The sequence below is a fragment of the Chlamydotis macqueenii genome, chromosome 3 (genome assembly GCF_036417535.1).
Source record: "Chlamydotis macqueenii isolate bChlMac1 chromosome 3, bChlMac1.mat, whole genome shotgun sequence".
In the NCBI taxonomy this organism is placed as follows: Eukaryota; Metazoa; Chordata; class Aves; order Otidiformes; family Otididae; genus Chlamydotis; species Chlamydotis macqueenii.
This window is the reverse complement of record NC_141558.1, coordinates 62,348,567-62,359,155: the sequence shown is the minus strand read 5'-3', so window position 1 is coordinate 62,359,155 and position 10,589 is coordinate 62,348,567. Positions and strand designations below refer to the sequence as shown.

The 10,589-nt window shown below is 38.3% G+C and overlaps 1 long non-coding RNA gene across 1 annotated transcript; it reads right to left on the bottom strand.

Annotated features, from left to right (window-relative positions):
- Positions 1-1,423: 1,423 nt before the first annotated feature.
- LOC147601266 (uncharacterized) lies at positions 1,424-5,937 on the bottom strand. The gene is made up of 3 exons (XR_015258328.1): positions 5,793-5,937; positions 5,623-5,679; positions 1,424-1,822 (listed from the first exon to the last, which is right to left on the bottom strand). It is a non-coding gene; the product is annotated as an uncharacterized LOC147601266 (long non-coding RNA).
- Positions 5,938-10,589: the final 4,652 nt, after the last annotated feature.

Genomic DNA, 10,589 nt, shown 5'->3' with positions numbered 1-10,589 from the left:
TGCTGGTGTCCCCGTAGTGTAGGTGACGTGGTTTAGAAGATAAAGCTAAAATAGACTATAAATAAAACTGTGTCTACTGAACTCACAAGGAATTTTTGGAAATAAAATACCTAATACTCATTATATGAAAAAAGCACTCTCTCTCTCTTTGTGTCTCCATCATGGATAGCTACAGTATTGTAACAGGCAAGGTGTGGTGGACTGAATGTAAGTGAATTTCCACCTAGGTCACCCTCCCTCCAAGCACTTACACTAGTGAAAGTCAAAGAGAAAAAATAAAAATTCAAAATTGTAACTACAAAATTGCATAGATCAGTATGTGCTCTAGATTCACTGTAGAGCCTGGTTTAACTCCTTAAGTTGGAGCACTATGCTTACAGCATCAGCAGAAAACAAAAAAGCAGTGTTAATCCTGAAAATGGAAACCTAACCAGAGCTTCTTGTGACTATATTTTAAAAATACCAATGCATGGGTTCACTAAGATTTATCAGTTGTTGAATGCAATTTTTTACAGAAGTATAAACAGTTAGAAAGTGCTGGCAAATAGTCAAAGCAGGGAACCTAATTTAGCTCTTTTTTTCTGCAGCCTCTTGGAAGCAGCTGCAATCCTATATGCAGTAAATCTTTCCTGTTTCTAGAGCATCCCTGCAAAGACACCTGGAGTGCAGGAAAAGGATACCACCAGAAACAGGGAGTAGTGTGGGGCTGAACAGAGCTCAGAAATGCCGTACCTCTGAAAAGGCTGAAGGAAACCACTCAGTCAGGGAGCTCTGAAAGCTGCTGCAAGCTACCTCAGGGAATTCACTGACTTATTTGGTCCATCAGTGTAAGCTAGAGAAATGTTTCTCACTTAGAGCCCTCAGCCTTAGGTTCTAAAGCCAGCATTTGAAGAAATTCTAAGAAAGAGCTCCATAGAGAAACAAGTTTTATTTTTAAAGGCTTGGCTGAAACATCAGCATTGATGTGCCTGGAGAGAACCTTGGAGTGCCAAAGAAAATACTTTTGTCACCTGATTGCTAACTGAAGAGTCATCTCCAAGGAAGTCAAAGTGATCTGGGCAACTACAATTTATGTCTTCCTCTTGCTTCATTTAGTTTTTTTCTGCCTTTGTCCACAGAAGGTGGTGAATAAGCCCCCTTGCATCATATTTGTGCTCAAAACAAAGACCAAGGAATCCCCCCATTACAATGTTCTGCAGAGAGGCATATAAGAGCCAGGGAGAGACATCTTTTTTTCCTATCCAATGCTGCTCTCTGTTGAATGAAGCCGTAGGTGGCACATTACGTTTGCAGCATACATTGATTTATTATTTCAAAGTGCTGAGCAAACAACACATTTGTTCCAAAAGGACCACAAGTAATTACTCATTATCTTCCATTTAATACACAGGAAAAGTAGATGGGCAAATAACCAAGTCTGCTGTACAATTAATCTACAAGGCCATAATGCACTAGCGATGTTGCTTTATGTTCAGCTGCTCTGCCCATGCTGATTTAGCTGTGCTGTTGGAAGCATCCAACTGAAGAAGAATGAACCTCATCACCTCTTCAGCACGTGCAGCAACAGCACACACAATTGATTTCACTTCTGGGGTTTAACACTGACTGTTGCACACCTTTTGCCCTGTTGATGCGCCGGCATTGAACCTCTGCATCCTGCTTGTGCTTTCTCCACAGCAAAAAATGGCTGAAATGCAGCTTCTCATCTTCCCAGGGAAAGGTCATAGTAACACTTTGCTGGATTGTTTTCCCTTTCTTCTTTCTTTGTCTTTTTTTGTCTTCACATGGGCTCCTCTATGGTCAAATACCTCCTTTCTCTGAGCTAGGTGACAAAATCAGAATATCATAGAATCATAGAATAGTTAGAGTTGGAAGGGACCTTCAACGGTCATCTAGTCCAACCCCCCTGCAAGAAGCAGGGACATCCCTGACTAGATCAGGTTGCTCAGAGCCTCATCCAGCCTGGCCTTGAACGATTCCAGGGATGGGGCATCCACCACCTCTCTGGGCAACCTGTTCCAGTGCTCTACAACTCTCATTGTAAAAAATTTTTTTCTAATATCTAATCTAAACCTACCTCCTTCTAATTTAAACCCATTACCCCTTGTTCTATCACAACAGGCCCTACTGAACAGCTTCTCCCCATCTTTCCTGTAGGCCCCCTTGAGGTACTGGAAGACCGCTATCAGGTCTCCCCGGAGCCTCCTCTTCTGCAGGCTGAACAGCCCCAACTCTCTCAGCCTGTCCTCATAGGAGAGGTGCTCCAGCCCTCTGATCATCTTTGTGGCCCTCCTCTGGACCCTTTCCAACTGGTCCATGTCCTTCTTGTGTTGGGGACTCCAGAACTGGACGCAGTACTCCAGGTGGGGTCTCACCAGGGCAGAGTAGAGGGGCAGAATCACCTCCCTCGACCTGCTGGCCACGCTCCTCTTGATGTAGTAAAAAATATGTAGTAAATTAAATACATTAAATATGTAGTAAAAAAAATAACCAGATGAAGTGAATAAATTACTACCTGGCATGACCAGGTATAGTCAGACAAGTATGTGTAAAACTAGCATCTAATGCTATAATTCTGATCTGATTGAATCTTACCCTTTACTTATACCTGAAGAACCACTTACAATGCAAATCAGTGTGCTTTCTTCATTCAGATACATCTTATTGGAGACTGGGAAAGCCTCGTACTGCTTTAGGAAGACAAGTACACTGATGTAAATTTGAAAACATATGCTTTACTGGAGGTGCACTATCAGAGAGCAAGTGCCAAAGCCAAGGCAGAAATGTGAATGGAGGCCTGGATGTAGCTTGTGCTGCGCAGCTGAAGAGATCTCAGCTCTTGGTGCATGCCCTCCTCGCATCCTGGTCCTAGAGCAGGGCAATAGTGAGGTGTTCAGCAGCTGCCTTTAGCAGTATTGTTTTTACGTGAGGAAAACTCAGGCATCTGGATTTGAATGGGACCAAGACCCTAGGACAACCTGCAAAAATATTTTCCACTCAGTCTAATATCTGTCTTGGCATCTTCCTTGAGTAGTGCTATTTTTGGGAGCAAAGTGCAAACTGAGAGAGAGCTATGTACTCTTTGGGGAACAGCCTAAAAGAACAGCCTGAAATGTTAAGTACATTTACTTCATTCATAGTAATGCACTCTTTAAGCATACTTTTAGGCAAACATTTGTGCGTTTAAGTTTTACCAGTACAAATATTCACAGAAAATACATCTTCTTTTGGTTGCTTGCCCACACAGATATGAATACCGTTTGATACATTCTTACTCTTGGTAACTTCCAAGGTTTTCCACCTTTTCCCTTTCACACAGCTGAAAAGATATATTTCTCAGTAATATTGTGTATAGGACACACAAACATTTCAAGTTACTCCCTGAACCTGTGCTTTGAAGGAACAAGGGATGGGGGAAGGAGTGACAGAAAGAAAAGAAAAGGAAAACTTCCCTCATTGAAGGAAACATGCTTTTTGCATTTTGATAACTCAGAGTGTGTATAGCTTATGGATTCTACACAAATTCACCTTTAGGCAGAGCCTGAGAAAAGAAAATGTGGTGAAAGTACTGGAAAAGTGTACACTGTAATGAAGTCTCCTACAATTTTAACTTCTGTGAATCTGCGTAAAATTAAATGATAATGGAACATAATATTTCCTCTGGTTCCCATCTGAGCTAAAATGGTAGAAAGGGTAATACATTGAAAAGAATATAAGCAGTATTTTCCTTTTGATTAATTGGACAATCAGAAAATCCAAAGGTAAAGCTAAACCACATGTAGTGGTTAACTTAAGTAGATTCTTTAACTTATGTGCACAGTGTCAAAAAATACTTTGGTAAGTAGCATCACTCTGCTCCCAGGAAACAACAGGGGAGCCATTGCATGGCTAAGTTTTCAGAGGCTAATGTAACTTCACACAACAATCTGTGGAAATTTCTTATCTAGATCTTGCTTTAGGATCTATCACATAATAGACATGTCAATCATGTTCATTTAAGACTTTTTCTTTAAAGAGCCCTTCGGTAGTCATGAGAAAGAAGGTTATTAAAAACCAGGTTTCTATATGACCAGAAATTCTTGGTATCCATAGGTTAATTATGAAAGTGCCCTTACTAGGATTTAGAAATCTGAACTTGAGACTCAGATTATGAATTTTGGCAAATACGGTGCAACCAGAGATCTAGACTGAAATGCAGTATGTGAAGCAGGTATTGCTACTTAAACTAACTGAAGAAAAAATTATCCTCTTTGCAAGATAGAGTTTTGACACGGAAACCAGAGCATTCTCAGTATTGCTTCTTGAACTTCTCTGAATGTCACCTTGAATTTACATTGCTGTTGACACACAAGAATTTGATGAGCAGGCAGCATTTCCAGTCCTTACGTAACAGCTAGATATTTATTCCCAGCAAGAGTACCTATGTTGTAATCATAAAGTGGACACAGCAGGTAGAAAAACCTTATATATTGTCAGAAGTGAGGGAAATTAGATCAATGATGACAAAAATCAAAGACAGAGTAATGTTATATACTTACTAGCTGTGGACTTTTTAAATACTAATGGTACACTTGCCTCAAAAATTAGTGCCTTGGTTTAGAAAAACCTCAAGAGCTGTAAATTAAAGCAATGTGATTTCTACTACTCAGAGTAATTGAACCCGGTAGAAGCATTGGAGAAGCAGCTTGGTGCTGCTGGCCCAGTTTTTAAGAAAGTCCAGTGGCAACATGAGTGAACACATACCTAATAAAAGTTATGCGGAAAATCTTAGTGAACTGTAAAAGAAATGTTGAATTCAGCCTTTTGTTGAGGACTTAAGTTAGGTTTTATCCAGTAACTACTGAACTGTAGAAACTTGATTGTACTTCTGTTGAAGTCAGTACAGTTTCGACACCTTAAGGAAATTAAGCACAGGTAAGTCTATCATTCTCACTCTGAATAATTGCATGTTTAAAATTAGACATTCATTAAAGAACACTTAATTGAAGTACAGAACTGCAGTGGGAAGAGGATTAGTTCCTACAAAACTGTCATTATTCACTGCTCCACATATAAGTAAAGCTTCTTTTCTGGCTCTGTGTCCTATGTGGTAGGTCAGAGAAGATAAACTTTTATAGTGAGCATACTGGCTTCAGCTCACGGAAGCTTACAATACGGCCACAGTGTTTACTTTTTGCCGAAGTAAATTGGTGTAACTCTCTTTATTATGAATTATCTGTCAGAGACCTACGAAGCAAACCTCCTAGGAAATCTTATGCAGCCTGGAAATATTTGCTATTTTTAAAATTTTCCTAATATGTAGTAAAAATAAATAAAATTAAATCAGTGTAAAACCAAAGAAATTCCATGTTGTACAGAAATCAAACACTGATAAAGGCTAAGATGCTGGCATGCAAGGTCATAGCAGCTGTACTAAGACTTGGCTTGCCCTCAAGGTTGCCCTGACATTCCTCATGTTATTTATAATTCTGGAAGTTAAGACCAGATTTATTTACTTAATAGGAGGCTCAATCTATTGCACCAAAGCTACCTTAGTAGAAAGGCTGACAATACATCAAAGGCTGATGTTTATGGATAGCTGAAAATATAAAGCAAGCAAAACAAAACAGACTGAAAACTCACCAAGAGTTTTGAGATGTACCGGTAAAGAACAAGATGCTTCTTTTGGCTAGATATCCACTGTAGATTTAGATGAAGAACATGATTGCATCCAACATTTTTGTGGTTAATTTGCAGCCAGGATGTTTATATAAAGTAAATAGCTGGAATTGGAAATTTGATTCTTTGCTTACCAGTAATATCTCAAATCTGAAACGCATTTCATGAGTTTAGCTCAGAACCTGGCTTATTCACAGCTGGAGTTTCACATTCATGTCTAGAACTCACTTAGTATCTTTCTCTTGACCCTGATTATTCAATGCCATCCACCCTTTTCACACAAATGCTGAGGAAATAGAAAAAGGTTGTAAAATGTTATGAAAATGTAAAATGCGTTCACACATTTCTTTAAAAAAAAGTGCAAAAGACAACCATGCAAAATCATGAAAAACAGTTTCATGTTGGTTAATTCTAGAGGAAATTATAGTATGAAATGACATCATAGCATATTTAGAAAGTACTCTTTGGAGCTATTCCATTTTCAGAATAGACTAACGTTGTGTATCACCATAAACTAACCACTGATTCAGCTGATCAGTAATGAGGATGTGGAACAGTTATTCTGTATGATGATGTAGGGAAGACAATTTAATGTCATACCAATAGATATTTTTACTTCAGACTAAAGGTTCTCTTTTTTTTTTTCTACCCTTCTTCGTTTTTCTTTTTTCCTTTTTTTTCAGGATGACTGTATTATCCAGAATATTTTACTGCACAAACTGCCTGGATTAAATTTAGTCAATAAAAAATGATTAAGAAAAGCTGATTCTGGTTTTAGAAGCTGTGTTAAATGAACGTTAGATCAGGCACCTGCAATCTAGAACATAAACCAGAAAATAAGGATTCAATCAGCTATCACATTTATTTTCTTTTCAAGCATTCCCATCAAATACTCGTATTAGTTGCTGCACTGCTTTACTTGAATGCTGCTCTCAATTGCACTGAAAATTCTGCTGTTCTTTTGCTTTAAATGAAGGTAGCCATAAGAAGGAGCAGTTTCATTTAACACATTTCTAGAGGAAGCTCTAAGAGAACAGAAGCTCAGCCCACACGAGAGTAAGAAGCTTGTTCATTTAGCATTTGCGTCTGATTTAGGGGTGTACCACCAAATCTTGTAAGCTTCATACATGGAGCACCAAACTCTCAGAGTGTATATTCTACATGAAAATGCAATGAAAAAAAAGTTGATTCATAGCTATCAATAAAGGCTTTGAGTCTTATTCACAACCATGCAATTGTAGTCTCAAGCCACGTGATTTCTAACCTGCCACAGGTTCTTACAATTTTGAGGGCATTTTCAGCTTTGCAAAGGTCAGAAATCTGAAATACGGGTCTGCATAGTTTTCTATTAGAAGCAATACTGTGCCCAAGATCTTAGTGGTTTCTATTCTTTCGACAGAAAATGCTAATCTAATCTTTCCCTCAAAAGAAAAAATATTTGTCAAAAAGATGCACCTTAAGCTGGGCCACACAAAAATGAGAGTATTTGTGATTAAGGCATTTAGAATACATTTTTTTTTCTAGTTCAGAAATCCACATTTTATTAATTCTCAACACTAGAGTGTTTTTAATACTGGCATACCCTTGTTAATCAAAAGGTCTCATCTGTATTTCTTGGAATAAAGCCAAAGCAAAATCACATTATGCCTGAAGGGCAATGCAAATGATCTCTTTGCTTATCGTCTATTTAATTTCCATTTTTTTTTCAATGAATCTTTGAATTTTCTCTCTTAAATTACATTAAAATATTGATTTATATAAGTACATCTTCCATTCCACTACCCTCTGCGGGATGGAACATATCCTATAGCCTATCTATGGAAAACTGTGGTTGAGTAGGGGCTGGTGTTTCTGGACTCCAAGGCTGGGTGCTCCTCCCCTGGTGAAGCCTTGCAGGCAGTTGGCTGGTACATGTTGTGTGTATCCACAGACAGATGTTTGATCATTATCTGTCTCCGGCACAAACAAACATTCCGTTCAAAAAAGTAAAAACACCAGGTTAAGAAAACATGAAAACTGCACAGTTAAGTACCCAAAAGTCAGGAAATGCCAGAGGTAAAGTTTCACATGGAAATGTGTCTCTAATCCCATGTGCATATGCATTTACAGTGTAGGTTTTAATTATACAGAGGAAAATCTAACTCTTTTTTTCTTCACAGTTTGAGGATGCTCTCAAATTCAGGTAGTTTTCAGTATGCTTAGCCACAGGTAAGGATTTGTCTAAACCTATTCTCTATATTAAGCTCCCCAAAATATTTTCAGGTGCGTTCTGCTTTTGTTATTAAAACCAGCCCTTTACAAACATAAGATGCAAATAAAATTCATTAATAAACAGGCTGAACAAGCAAAGTCAATATTAATTGTTTGAATACTCTGATCTTTAATTAATAAACTATTTTGTAGAATAATACATTTAGCCACCTTTTACAAGCAAGCCAAATAACTATTCGTAACTAGTATTTTGCATAAGCAAAAGACAATTAAATCAGGACTTGCCTCACTCCATAACCACCTAAATACTCATGCAAACACAAAACATTAAGTGAAAATGAGCAGGTCTCTCTAACATACTTTAATTGTCAAAAATAATCAATAAGACAATGTTGATTAAACATTTGTCTTGCTGCATTTCAAAATTTCTACATACTTTTGGCAGGTGCAGCTTCTCACTGAAAACTAAATTACTTTCAGGTCAAGAAGAGCATTGGTAGATCAAAAAAAGGCTGGTAAAAGAGACTGGGAAACAAACAGTATACAGAAAGAAAAGTCTTCCTATATTTCTTACTTCTGGTTTTGATTTAGCTTGCAATGACAGATCTGGAAACCACTTCTTCTATTCTGAATTCATTCTGCTGAACAGAGGGGAAAATGAGAATCAAAGAGCTTGCTTGTTTCATTTGAGATATTCTGACTAATTAAGATTTATTTACAGATTAACAATATAAAAATGGTATGTGTGTTGCTAGGTTCAAGGTAGTACATATCCTGTAAGTGATCTATTTGTAACATTACTTATGTTTATTTCATCTACAGTTTTACTGTAAGACAGCTGAAGTTAGTCACAAGCTACACACAAGAAATATTTTTGTTTAAAATCATACCCAGCATACAGTCCAGTCATTCAAGTTTTCATCAGAAACCGGTATTGTTGTTCACTTGCAGCTGCTTTTTGTCAGACTAAATTTTATTTTACAGAGCATTACAGTAACATGAGTAAGCCCCTCCCGCAGGAGTTCATTACAGACTGGAGAAGCCCTTCTCCTGTATTACCTGGAGGCAGCACAATGTTCAGCAAGTCCCTTGGATCCAAGTGGATGTGGTGGGAAAATCTAATTAAATGGATTTTTTTTTTTTCTGGGGCTGGTGGTTTTGCATTGCTCTGAAGCAGAAATACTAATAAAGCAGTGACAGACCCAGCTGTGTTTTGCTGCTGAGGAGTCAGAGTACAGAGAGTACAAACACAACGTGCTCCCGGACCTCGGACAGGGAGACGTGTGTAACCTGGCCTTACCAGCACGGTCGGGCACTGGAACTCCTCCTCTTGAAGGTTTCAATCACAGACCTTTAAGGTTTGTTCCTACAATTTAAACCTATGAAAGAAAACAAAACCATCCTGACTTCCTTTGCTGAGGGAAATTTGTGATTTGAGTATGTCTTTTTGACACATGCTTACCCATTCTTCCAGGTCCGAGAGTTTTCCAGCAAACGAGCCACAAAGCTATTCCCTGCTTGTTCAGGCAGGAAAATCTCCTGGTACAAGAACATATTTTTCTTTCCCTTCAGTTGAACCTTTGCCCGTCTTCATGTAGTGGGCCTCACTTTAATAGTAGGATTATTCCCTGTGTATTTAAAGACATTGGAAAAAGGAAATTGTCTAGAAGTACACAGTGATCTCATTGCTGTATCGCTTTTCTCACCAGCCTATTTTGGAGGCAAAGGCAGGATCCAAGAGCTTGCAGCTCAAAGCCACCCAACCTAAGAGACTGATCATCCTTGCGTTCCCTCTCATGGTTCTCAGTACAGTGCAAATGAATCGAGAAGCCTGTAAATGTTTTGAGTAACACAGTGTTTGAATTTTAATGCATGCGATGCTGCCTTCATTAGTGATTTCCTCATCAATTTGGTGACATCAGGGAACGCAGTGGAATGTAGTGGCAACTGATGAAATGGAACAATCGCAGTCTTAAATCTAAATGAAGTTACTGGTACGTGTGTGTGTACAGAACTAGCATGAAAATTAAGTTTAAAAACAAGATAAAAAACCCCAACAAAACCTCAAGCTAACTAGAAGGGACTGGGTAAGAAGTGATGTAAAAGGAGATTTTCATTTCCAGAACCAATTTAAATCTTCAATAGCAAAAGCCAGGCATGATAGTACTAGGTAACCATTAGTCTTATAATAGCACCTCACAAGCATTGACAGGTGTAATAATAAGGAAGATTTCTCACATTTCTGTCTTACAATATAAGAAAAATGCATTAATTTCCAGAAGCTTTGGGAAAGACATAGGATTATTTTTGTATATATTCTTGCATCCTTCTGTGTATAAGTTATTAAGGGGAGCTATGTTAAAGTAATGAATTTCAATATTAAAATATTTTGTTCTACGGTGATGAGGCATGGGATAGGGAGGAGGAAGGGAATAAATTCCTCAGTCTTCTGCCATGAAAATTCTCTTTTTCTGAGAGGCACCTGTTGGTTCATTGCCTACATATAAAACTGTAGCTTTGATGAGATTGTCTGCAAAAGAAGAATCTTCCTCTTCAGTAGCTTGAACTGGTCTAAGGGAAGTTCCGAATCCTAAACCAAAAATCTTCCAGTTGACTTGGAAGCTTGTACATGCAGCAGAACACCAGGCTGGTGAGCTCTTTGCAGTCTGTGTTGCTAAGGAGACCAGGAGCTGATTTTGGAGAGCAGTGTAAGTACATTT